Here is a 13,226-nt window from a genome sequence, read left to right as displayed (position 1 = left end):
CCGAAATACCTCCTTAAATGTCTTCCACTGCTTCCCTGCCATCTTACCTTTGAACCTATTTTCATAGTTGACTTTGGTCAACTCTGTCTTCATTCCCTTGTAATCACCTTTATTGAAGTTTAAGACATTGGTTCCACTCCCACATTTCTCACCTTCTCTATAACCCTTGTTACACAATCCTTCCCCCCTCCCCAGCCTGGGTCACTGCACTAGGCTCAGGACCCATTTGCCATGGTATACGCTTCCTTATCTCCTGCTCCCTTGAACAAGCCCATTACTCAAGATTAGACAGGAGCCTCCAGCAAAAACAGTTCAGACAACAGACACCTTCCCAGCACAAGGACCTGCAAATCTGGCAATTCAAAACAGATGGGAGCAGTGCAACTCAAGACAAAGCGAAAAACCTGAAAAAGAGTCAACCTTCAACACCAGTTAAACTCAACCCAGGGATTAGGGGCAGAGTTCAGATTCACAGCTGGATACAACCCAGGAACTGGGGGCAGATACAGCCCAAGGATCAGGGACAGATACAGCCTGGGGATTGGGGGCAGATACGGCCTGGGATCAGATATAGCCCGGGAATTAGGGGGCAGATACTGGCAAGGAATCGGGCACAGATACAGCCCAGCGATCAGATAAAACCCGGGAATCAAGGGCAGATACAGCCAAGGGACTGAGCGCAGATATATCTCGAAATTAGGGGCCCATACAGCTTGGGGATCAAGGGTGGATACATCTTGAGAATCATGGGCAGATACAATCCAGGGATCAGGTGCATGCTGGGTTATGGGGTAGTTACAGCACAATGGGCCATTCTCATCTCTGGGTTGTCAAAATAAGTATCCTGGGCCTGAAAGATTTGAGGCTAAAGGTTGGAGGTATGAGGTAGTGTAAGCTGGAGCCAGGCCAGTTGTTGGCTGTTGTTGAAACGTTTTCGGTGAAAGTGATGGAGGGTGGGGTTTCCACTCTGTGGTTGCCTCACATCAGCATCTGAGGGCCAGATGTTGCAGCCAGTCTGTGTTTGAAGAACCATTCATTTCATAATGAAAATCTATCCCCAAGAATCCAGCTCCTATTTCCCCAGAACATTCCATCTGTTCTAAAACCTACAGTGAGCTCTTGTCTCCCCGGAATACTGACCCCATTCTGAACCCTACATCCAGTGACCTTTGCACAGTCACACTGATTTTGGAAAAGTTTGCAATGTAGCCGAATCTTTACACATGACCAGACAGAGTACTTGAGTCTAGTTCTGGAAGACCCACCTTGTGTCCGGATCTGGTCAGACAGAACTGTTCCTTTAAAGTAGCAGACAGGGAAATGTCTATGGGTGTTATTAATATGGACTTTCAAAAGATAAACTCCCTCATAAGAGTCAGTTAGTTAAAGCTGAAGCTCATGCAATTGAAGGCAAATTATTGACTTGGTTAAGAAATTGGCTGAATGGCAGGAGACAGAACATAAGAACATAAGAAATAGGAACAGGAGTAGACCATTCGGCCCCTCGAGCCTGCTCTGCCATTCAATAAGATCACAGCTGATCTGCTTGTGTTCAGATTTCCACATTCCCATCTATCCCCGATAACCTTTGATTCCCTTGCCTAACATGAATCTATCTACCTCTACCTTAAAAATATTCAGTGACCCCGCCTCCACCACCTTCTGAGGCAGAGAGTTCCAAAGTCCACAAACCTCTGAGAGAAAAAAACTTCTCCTCATCTCTGTCCTAAAAGAGCGACCCCTAATTTTAAAACAGTTCCCCCTAGTTCTGGATTCACCCAGGAGAGGAAACATCCTTTCCACATCCACCCTGTCAAGGCCATTCAGGATCTTGTAAACTTCAATCAGATCACCCCTCACTCTTCTAAACTCCAGTGGAAACAAGCCCAGTCTGTCCAACCTTTCCTCATAAGACAACCCACTCATTCCAGGTATTACTCTAGTAAACCTCTTCTGAACCGCCTCCAAAGCATTTACATCCTCCCTTAAAAATAGGGATAATGATTTTGACCCAGTGAGAGTGAAGGAATAATGATATAATTCCAAGTCAGGATGGTGTGTGACTAGGTGGGGAATTATAGCTGCTGCCCTTTTCCTTTTAGATGGTAGTGGTTTGGGTTTGGAAAGTGCTGTCTAAGGAGCCTTGGTTAATTCCTGCAGTAGATGGTACACACTGCTGCTATTGTGCATTGGTGGTGGAGGGAGTGAATGTTTGTGGATGTGGTGCTAATCAACCGGGCTGCTTTGTCCTGGATGGTTTCGAGCTTCTTGAGTGTTGTTGGAGCTGCACTCATCCAGGCAAGTGGGGAGTATCCCATCACATTCCTGACTTGTGCCTTGTAGATGGTGGACAGGCTTTGGGGAGTCAGGAGGTGAGTTACTCACTGCAGGATTCCAGAATCTAACCTGGCCTTATCAGCAACATTCATAGCCCAAGAACAAATAATAAAAAAAATGATTGAGCACAGAAAATAATCAAAAGGTTAATGGAACGCTGGCTTTTATATCTAGAGGACAAGAACAGAAATGGGTATAATTAAGGGGGCATGGCTGAATTATTAAATGAACACTTTGCATGTTCCCCAGGCCATGGTTAAAGAGGAGGTAATTCAGCCTCTTGAAGAGTTTAAAATTGATAAGGGGAGGTATTAGATAAGCTGCCTGTATTTAAAGTTGATAAGGCAACGGGAGTGGATGAGATGCATCCAAGGTACTGAGGGAAGTGAGAGTGGAAATTGTGGAGGCACTAGCCATAATTTTTCAGTCTTCTTTATACTCAGGGGTTGTGCCAGAGGACTGGAGAATTGTAAATGTTACACCCTTGTTCAAAAAAGGGTGTAAGGATAAGCCCAGCAACTACAGGCTAGTTAGTTTAACTGCAGGCAAAAGCAAAATACTGCAGATGCTGGAAATCTGAAATAAAAACAGAAAATGCTGGAAGAACTCAGCAGGTCTGACAGCATCTGTGGAGAGAGAAAAACAGAGTTAATGTTTCGAGTTTGTATGACTCTTCCTCAGAACTAGAGTGGAATAAGAAATGGGATGAAATTTATACTGTTCAAGGGGATGGAGCAGGTGAAGCTGGATAGAAGGTCAGTGATAGGTGGGGGCAAAGGAGAGATTGACAAAGATGTCAAGGACTAAAGGACAAAGGGGGTGTTAATGGTGGTGGGTGAGGACTAAAGGACAAAGGGGGTGTTAATGGTGGTGGGTGAGGACTAAAGGACAAAGGGGGTGGTAATGGTGGTGGGTGAGGACTAAAGGACAAAGGGGGTGTTAATGGTGGTGGGTGAGGACTAAAGGACAAAGGGGGTGGTAATGGTGGTGGGTGAGGACTAAAGGACAAAGGGGGTGGTAATGGTGGCGGGTGAGGACTAAAGGACAAAGGGGGTGTTAATGGTGGTGGGTGAGGGCTAAAGGACAAAGGGGGTGTTAATGGTGGCGGGTGAGGACTAAAGGACAAAGGGGGTGTTAATGGTGGTGGGTGAGGACTAAAGGACAAAGGGGGTGTTAATGGTGGTGGGTAAGGACTAAAGGACAAAGCGGGTGTTAATGGTGGTGGGTGAGGACTAAAGGAGGTGCTGATAGTGGCACTAAGGTCAGAAAGCAGAATGTGATAAAAGCAGGACAAGGGTAAGCACTCTGGAAAGATCAACATGAACAAGTGACAGATGGCCCTTGTGGGGTGAGGGAAGGGATTGGTGGTTGGGGAAAAAGGATAGAAAAAGGAATAAAAAGGGGATAAAAAAGGGATAAAACAATGATTAAAGGAATAAAAATGAAAATAAGTGGATAAAAATTAAAATATATTTTTTTAAATAGGGGGATTGGAAACGGGGTGGGGATGGAGGAGAGAGTCCATGGTCTAAAATTGTTGAACTCAATATTCAGTCCGGAGGGCTGTAAAGTGCCTAGTTGGAAGATGAGGTGCTGTTCCTCCAGTTTGCGTTGAGCTTCACTGGAACATTGCAGCAGGCCAAGGACGGACATGTGGGCATGAGAGCAGGGTGGAGTGTTGAAATGGCAAGTGATAGGGAGGTCTGGGTCATGCTTGCGGACAGACCGAAGGTGTTCCGCAAAGCGGTCACCCAGTCTGCGTTTAGTCTCTCCAATGTAGAGGAAACCGCATTGGGAACAGCGAATGCTGTAGACTAAGTTGAAAGGGGTACAAGTGAAATGCTGCTTCACTTGAAAGGAGTGTTTGGGCCCTTGGACGGTGAGGAGAGGGGAAGTAAAGGGGCAGGTGTTGCACCTTCTGCAGTTGCATGGGAAGGTGCCGTGGGAGGGGGTTGAGGTGTTGGGGATGATGGAGGAGTGAACCAGGGTGTCCTGGAGGGAATGGTCCCTCCGGAATGTCGCTGGGGGGTGAAGGGAAGATGTGTTTGGTGGTGGCATCATGCTGGAGTTGGCGGAAATGGCAGAGGATGATCCTTTGAATGCGGAGGCTGTTGGGGTGATAAGTGAGGACAAGGGGGACCCTATCATGTTTCTGGGAGGGAGAGGAAGGTGTGAGGGCGGATGCGTGGGAGATGGGCCGGACACGGTTGAGGGTCCCGTCAACCAGAGTGGCTGAGAAACCTCAGTTAAGGAAGAAGGAGGACATGTCAGAAGCACCATTTTGGAAAGTGGCATCATCAGAACAGATGCAACAGAGGCGAAGGAACTGATAGAATGGGATGGAGTCCTTATAGGAAGCGGGGTGTGAGGAGCTGTAGTCGAGGTAGCTGTGGGAGTCGGTAGGCTTGTAATGGATATTGGTGGACAGTCTATCACCAGAAATTGAGACAGAGAGGTCAAGGAAGGGAAGGGAAGTGTCAGTGATGGACCATGTGAAGGTGATGGAGAGGTGGAAATTGGAAGCAAAATTAATAAATTTTTCCAGGTCCAGACGAGAGCTTGAAGCAGCACCAAAACAATCATCGATGTACCGGAGAAAGAGTTTTGGGAGGGGGCCAGAGTAGGACTGGAACAAGGAATGTTCCACATACCCCATAAAGAGACAGGCATAGCTGGGGCCCATGCGGGTACCCATAGCCACACCTTTTATTTGGAGGAAGTGAGAGGAGTTAAAGGAGAAATTGTTCAGTGTGAGAATAAGTTCAGCCAGACGGAGGAGAGTAGTGGTGGATGGGGATTGTTCGGGCCTCTGTTCGAGGAAGAAGCTAAGGGCCCTCAGACCATCCTGGTGGGGGATGGAGGTGTAGAGGAGGCAGTTAGGGCCAGGGAACTGGAAATTGTTGATATGATGTAGGGTGTCAGAGGAATCGCGGATGTAGGTGGGAAGAGACTGTACAAGGGGAGAGAGGACGGAGTCAAGTTAGGAAGAAATGAGTTCCGTGGGGCAGGAACTGGCTGACATGATCGGTCTGCCGGGACAGTCCTGTTTGTGGATTTTGGGTAGGAGGTAGAAGCGGGCCGTCCGAGGTTGGGAGACTATCAGGTTGGAAGCTGTGGAGAGAAGATCTCCAGAGGAGATGAGGTCAGTGACAGTCCTGGAAACAATGGCTTGATGTTCGGTGGTCCAGGGGGAGGTAGGAGGAAGTGTCTGTGAGTTGACGCTCAGCCTCTGCGAGGTAGAGGTCAGTGCGCCAGACAACAACAGGACCACCCTTGTCAGCAGGTTTGATGACAATGTCAGAGTTGGACCTGAGAGAACGGAGTACGGCAAGTTTAGAAAGAGACAGGTTAGAGTGGGTGAGAGGAGCAGAGAAATTGAGATGGCCAATGTCACACTGACAGTTCTCAATGAAAAGTTCAAGAGCAGGTAAGAGGCCAGAGGGAATAGTCCACATGGAGGGAGGATACTGGAGGCAGGTGAAAGGATCGGTCCATGGCATCTTCATCAATCTCTCCTTAGCCTCCACCTGTTGTTGGCCCTCTATCTAGCAGATGAGGAGATATTTCTTCACCCAGAGAGTGGTGAGCCTGTAGAATTTGCTACCACAGAAAGTAGTTGAGGCCAAAACATTGTATGTTTTCAAGGAGTTAGATATAGCTCTTGGGGCGAAAGGGATCAAAGGATATGGGGAGAAAGCGGGAGCAGGTTATTGAGTTGGATGATCAGCCATGATCATAATGAATGGCGGAGCAGGCTCGAAGGGCCAAAGGCCCTACTCCTGCTCCTAGTTTCTATGTTTCTGTTTCACCTGCTCTACCCCCTTATACAGTAGGACCCAGGAGTGGGGGAATATGCAGTGGGGCAGAGGGGAGAAGCGGGGACAGGGAGAGCATGGAAATCCAGGGATTAGGGAGCGGGTTGCAGTGGGTAACCATGGGAGCAGGAGACCTGGTTGTGGGAGTGCAGACTGGGGAGCAGGAGTGGGGCTGGAGAAATGGAGATGAGGGAGCATGGCAGTGGGGCAATGGGGGTGGGGGAGAGAGGTGAGGGAAGGGGAAACTGGCTGTTGGGAGTGTGAATCCCTGAGTCCATCCCTTTCTGTCAGTTGCTGTGCATATTCAGGAATATCCCACGTCAAATCACAGACTGGTCTCCTTTTTTGGTTCTGTTTTGAGAGATTCCTGGAGTTTGGAATGAGACTGTGGGAGCTGTGCTGACATCATCAGCATTTTGACAATAGTCACACTGACCAGGCACAGAACCGAGACCCCCCTCAACGCCCCCACCCCCCACTTCCCCTGCCACAATAGGCCAGGCCTGGGCTCACTGACTGAGTTCAACAGGGGGGGTTGTCAATGAGAAAGTTACCAGGCTGTAAACAGCTGTCAGGCAGGAAGTGAAGACGCAGCAATTTAACCCTCCATCTGCTGGTTTCAGCTCTGATTGGAAATTCATCAAATTAGTCGGGCAAATTTAACATTTGGTGGTCGTACATGATGCAAATTGCATGTCCACCTGTCACTTTCTCCCATCAAGGGCCCCAATCAACGCCCCCACCCATCGACCCCCAAAGGCACCCAGCCCATCAAACACTGCAACCTGTGACCATCACCGCCTCAGCACATCAACACCCTCCTGCTTGTCAATGGCCCCCCTACCCCACCAGCCATCAGCCCCCACCTACTCCTTTGTACCAGAGCCAAGCTGAATGAACGCAGGTCCTGAGGCAAAGTTCAGTGAAATAAGAAAGGTCCTGGGACACGTGAGGCGGGCAGTAGGGTAACAGTTAACAAACAATACAGCAGGAAAGGGAGATTTGTCACTATGGGATGGGCAGCGAGGAAGGAAATGCTAGTTTAAACTGAGATGTGTAAACTTGTCTGAGGATGATACAGGTTAGATAGAAGCAGACTGGTTCTAGTTGTTGAAGCTCTGGAACAATGGACCGGAGACACCAGACTAAATGTAAGAGATTTAGAACAGGGAACAGGAGAAGCTTCTTCATGTAGAACATTGTGAGGCTTTGGGTGGTTGAGGGAGAAACAATGTCAACATTCAAGATTAGTTTGGAGAGGGGGATGGAGGAAAAGCAGCTTGAAGGGATTTGGGAACTGGGTGCCTGTTCCTTTAGGAGGTGCAGAGTTCTCGGGAAATATCTGGTTCTGGCAACAATGATTAATGAAAAAGGCTTCAGAGGTCAAGCACTGCGCTGTTTAATGATTCTGCTAACTGGTCAAATACAAATCTATAATGAATTGTTTATTGCTGTGGTAATGCAGGAAAAAGTTAGTTACAGAGTTCAGAGTGAAGACAGGAGACAGGCACTCCTGCTGACTGCAACACTCTGCTTAAGCAGCTTTAGATATTTGCCCAGATACAATTCCCATCACACACTCGGCTCCTGTGCTTAATGGGTGCAATTATCAAGTTTCCTGCTTTGCCTCAGGGCCTGGGTCATGGGATTAGCAACACACTCACTCATTTTATACACAGGCTGCTGGACAGCTCTACATTGGACACAGCGCCAAGCCTTGGGTGGAGAGAATTCCGCACTGAGAATGGGAGAGAGGCAGGGAAAGAGAAAAAGGCAGACAGAGAGAGAGAGAGAGAGAGACAAAGAGAGGTAGAGAGAAAGAGAGACGAGAGAAGAGGCAGGGTTGGGCTTGGCAAAGAGAGGGAGAACATGTCATCTGGCCTGACACCCCTACCCTGCCTTTCAATATGATCATGGCTGATCTTTGGCTTCAGCTGGGGGGAGGCAGTGGTGTAGTGTTATTGTGACTAGACCAGTATTCCAGAGACTCCAGGGATAGACCATAAGACATAGGAGCAGAAATTAGGCCATTCGGCCCATCGAGTGTGCTCCGCCATTCAATCATGGCTGATAAGTTTCTCAACCCCATTCTCCTGCCTTCTCCCCGTAACCTTTGATCCCCTTACCAATCAAGAACCTATCTATCTCGGTCTTAAATACACTCAATGACCTGGCCTCCACAGTCTTCTGTGGCAATGAATTCCATAGATTCACCACTCTCTGGCTAAAAAAGTTTCTCCTCATCTCTGTTCTAAAAGGTCTTCCCTTTACTCTGAGGCTGTGCCCTCGGGTCCTAGTCTCTTCTACTAATGGAACCATCTTCCCCACGTCCACTCTATCCAGGCCTTTCAGTATTCTGTAAGTTTCAATCAGATCCTCCCTCATCCTGGATCCAGGTTCAAATCCCATCACAGCAGATGGTGAAATTTGAATTCAATAAAAAACCTGGAATTAAAAGTCTGACAATGACTATGAAACCATTTACTTCCTTTTAAGCCCTTTACTTCCCCCCTCCTTACAATCCAAGGGCCCAAACACTCCTTGCTTCACTTGCACTTCCCTCAATTTAGTCTACTAAATTGGGCTGCTCCCAATACGGTTTCCTCTACATTGGAGAGACCAAACGCAGACTGGGTGACCGCTTTGCAGAACACCTTCGGTCTGTCCGCAAGCATGACCCAGACCTTCCTGTCGCTTGCCATTTCAACACTCCACCCTGCTCTCATGCCCACATGTCCGTCCTTGGCCTGCTGCATTGTTCCAGTGAAGCTCAACGCAAACTGGAGGAACAGCACCTCATCTTCCGACTCGGCACTTTACATCCTTCCGGACTGAATATTGAGTTCAACAATTTTAGATCATGAACTCTCTCCTTCATCCTCACCCACTTTTCGATCCCCTTTTTTCTAATAATTATTATTTTTTAAAATATGTTTTTCTTTTCCCATCTATTTCTATTATTATTTTAAAATTTATTTCGATCCATTGTTTTATCTCCACCTTTTAGCCTATTTCGATCCCTTCCCCCCACCCCACCCCCACTAGGGCTATCTGTACCTTGCTTGTCCTACTTTCTACCCTTAATGTCACCATTAGCACATTCCTTAGATAATATCACCACCATCAACACCTCTTTGTCCTTTTGTCTATGACATCTTTGGCAATCTCTTCTTTGCTTCCACCTATCACTGGCCCTCTATCCAGCTCTACCTGTCCCACCCCCCTCAAACAGCTTATATTCCACCTCATTTCTATTTTTCTTTTGTTCTGTTGAAGAGTCATTCGGACTCGAAACGTTAACTGTATTCCTCTCCGCAGATGCTGCCAGACCTGCTGAGTTTTTCCAGCTATTTTTGTTTTTGGACTATGAAACCATTGCCGATTGTCATAAAACCCCATCTGGTTCACTAATGTCCTTTAGGGAAGGAAATCTGTTGTCCTTACCTGGTCTGGCCTACATGTGACTCCAGACCCACAGCAATGTGGTTGACTCTTAAATGCCCTCTGAACAAGGGCAATAGATGCTGGCCTAGCCATAGATGTCCACATCCCATGAACAAATTTTTAAAAACTCAATTTTCCCACCTGAATCCCATATCCCTCAATTCCCTTAAGAGTCCAAAAATCTATTGAATTCAGTCTTGAATATACTCAATGACAAAGCATCTTTGGGTTAGAAAATGCCAAACATTTATAATCCTCTGAATGAAGAAATTTCTCCTATAAATCTTAAATAATCGTCCTCTAATCCTGGGACTGTGCTTCCCTGTTCTTGACTCTCCAGCCGCAGAAACAGCCTCTACCTGGTCAAGCCCCTTCAGAATCTGGAGTTTCAATGAACCTCTCATTCTTCTAAACTCCAGAGAATATAAACCCTTTCTCCTCAATCTCTCCTCATAGGATAACCCTCTCATCTTGCGTAAACTTGGATAAAATATACTGAATCTGTTCATCTTAGTCATTGATATAGATTGTAAATAGCTGAGGCCCCAGCACTAAACCCTGTGGCACTCCAGCACTGACTGTGAATCTAAGGATGACAGTTCTGATGAAAGGTCACAGACCTGACACGTTAATTCTCTTTCACTCTCCACAAATTTTGCCAGACATGCTGAAGTAGTGTCTGTCGTGTGTGCACCACAAAGCCAGCAGCTTTAGGAGGAAGGGGGATCAGAACACTTCATGGGAGGATTGTGCTGAGGTGAGATGCAATCTCACATGGAGACTGTAGGAGCCAGACTGCAGGTTCATATGTGTTTCTGTTGCCGCTCATTAAAATTCCAAGCTAACTTCCAAGCAAACAGTTCAATCACCTGGTTACAAACATTCCACATCCTGCCCCTTGCTCACAGACACATCCCTCAGGACACGTGGAAAAAAGGTGCCTTCATTTAGGATCAAGACAATTGAAAGCAGGAGTGTAACCACACACTGCCCACTGTCACACTGGATACAGGAGTGTAACCACACACTGCGCACTGTCACACTGGATACAAGAGTGTAACCACACTCTTCCCACTGTCACACTGGATAGAGGAATGTAACCACACACTGCGCACTGTCACACTGGATACAAGAGTGTAACCACACACTGCCCACTGTCACACTGGATACAGGAGTGTAACCACACACTGCCCACTGTCACACTGGATACAAGAGTGTAACCACACTCTTCCCACTGTCACACTGGATAGAGGAATGTAACCACACACTGCGCACTGTCACACTGGATACAAGAGTGTAACCACACACTGCCCACTGTCACACTGGATACAGGAGTGTAACCACACTCTGCCCACCGTCACACTGGATACAGGAGTGTAACCACACTCTGCCCACTGTCACACTGGATACAGGAGTGTAACCACACACTGCGCACTGTCACACTGGATACAGAAAAATGGCCACACACTTCCCACAGTCACAATGGATACAGGAGTAAAGCCACACACTGCCCACTGTCACACTGGTTACAGGAGTGTAACCACACACTGCCCACTGTCACACTGGATACAAGAGTGTAACCACACACTGCCCACTGTCACACTGGATACAGGAGTGTAACCACACTCTGCCCACTGTCACACTGGATACAGGAGTGTAACCACACTCTGCCCACTGTCACACTGGATACAGGAGTGTAACCACACTCTGGCAACCGTCACACTGGATACAGGAGTGTAACCACACTCTGCCCACTGTCACACTGGATACAGGAGTGTAACCACACTCTGCCCACCGTCACACTGGATACAGGAGTGTAACCACATACTGCCCACTGTCACACTGGATACAAGAGTGTAACCACACACTGCCCACTGTCACACTGGATACAAGAGTGTAACCACACACTGCGCACTGTCACACTGGATACAGGAGTGTAACCACACTCTGCCCACCGTCACACTGGATACAGGAGTGTAACCACACTCTGCCCACTGTCACACTGGATACAGGAGTGTAACCACACACTGCCCACTGTCACACTGGATACAAGAGTGTAACCACACACTGCCCACTGTCACACTGGATACAAGAGTGTAACCACACACTGCGCACTGTCACACTGGATACAGGAGTGTAACCACACTCTGCCCACTGTCACACTGGATACAGGAGTGTAACCACACTCTGCCCACTGTCACACTGGATACAGGAGTGTAACCACACTCTGCCCACTGTCACACTGGATACAGGAGTGTAAACACACACTGCCCACTGTCACACTGGATACAAGAGTGTAACCACACACTGCCCACTGTCACACTGGATACAAGAGTGTAACCACACTCTGCCCACTGTCACACTGGATACAGGAGTGTAACCACACACTGCGCACTGTCACACTGGATACAGAAAAGTGGCCACACACTTCCCACACTCACAATGGATACAGGAATAAAGCCACACACTGCCCACTGTCACACTGGTTACAGGAGTGTAACCACACACTGCCCACTGTCACACTGGATACAGGAGTGTAACCACACACTGCGCACTGTCACACTGGATACAAGAGTGTAACCACACTCTTCCCACTGTCACACTGGATACAGGAGTGTAACCACACTCTGCCCACTGTCACACTGGATACAGGAGTGTAACCACACTCTGGCAACCGTCACACTGGATACAGGAGTGTAACCACACTCTGCCCACTGTCACACTGGATACAGGAGTGTAACCACACTCTGCCCACCGTCACACTGGATACAGGAGTGTAACCACATACTGCCCACTGTCACACTGGATACAAGAGTGTAACCACACACTGCCCACTGTCACACTGGATACAAGAGTGTAACCACACACTGCGCACTGTCACACTGGATACAGGAGTGTAACCACACTCTGCCCACCGTCACACTGGATACAGGAGTATAACCACACTCTGCCCACTGTCACACTGGATACAGGAGTGTAACCACACTCTGCCCACTGTCACACTGGATACAAGAGTGTAACCACACACTGCCCACTGTCACACTGGATACAAGAGTGTAACCACACACTGCGCACTGTCACACTGGATACAGGAGTGTAACCACACTCTGCCCACCGTCACACTGGATACAGGAGTGTAACCACACTCTGCCCACTGTCACACTGGATACAGGAGTGTAACCACACTCTGCCCACTGTCACACTGGATACAGGAGTGTAAACACACACTGCCCACTGTCACACTGGATACAAGAGTGTAACCACACACTGCCCACTGTCACACTGGATACAGAAAAGTGGCCACACACTTCCCACAGTCACAATGGATACAGGAATAAAGCCACACACTGCCCACTGTCACACTGGTTACAGGAGTGTAACCACACACTGCCCACTGTCACACTGGATACAGGAGTGTAACCACACTCTGCCCACTGTCACACTGGATACAGGAGTGTAACCACACTCTGCCCACTGTCACACTGGATACAGGAGTGTAACCACACTCTGCCCACCGTCACACTGGATACAGGAGTGTAACCACACTCTGCCCACTGTCACACTGGATACAGGAGTGTAACCACACTCTGCCCACCGTCACACTGGATACAGGAGTGTAACCACACACTG

The sequence above is a fragment of the Cetorhinus maximus genome, unplaced genomic scaffold, assembly GCF_964194155.1.
Source record: "Cetorhinus maximus unplaced genomic scaffold, sCetMax3.hap1.1 HAP1_SCAFFOLD_214, whole genome shotgun sequence".
NCBI lineage: Eukaryota > Metazoa > Chordata > Chondrichthyes > Lamniformes > Cetorhinidae > Cetorhinus > Cetorhinus maximus.
The sequence above is the reverse complement of the archived record's forward strand: the minus strand, read 5'-3'. Positions refer to the sequence as shown.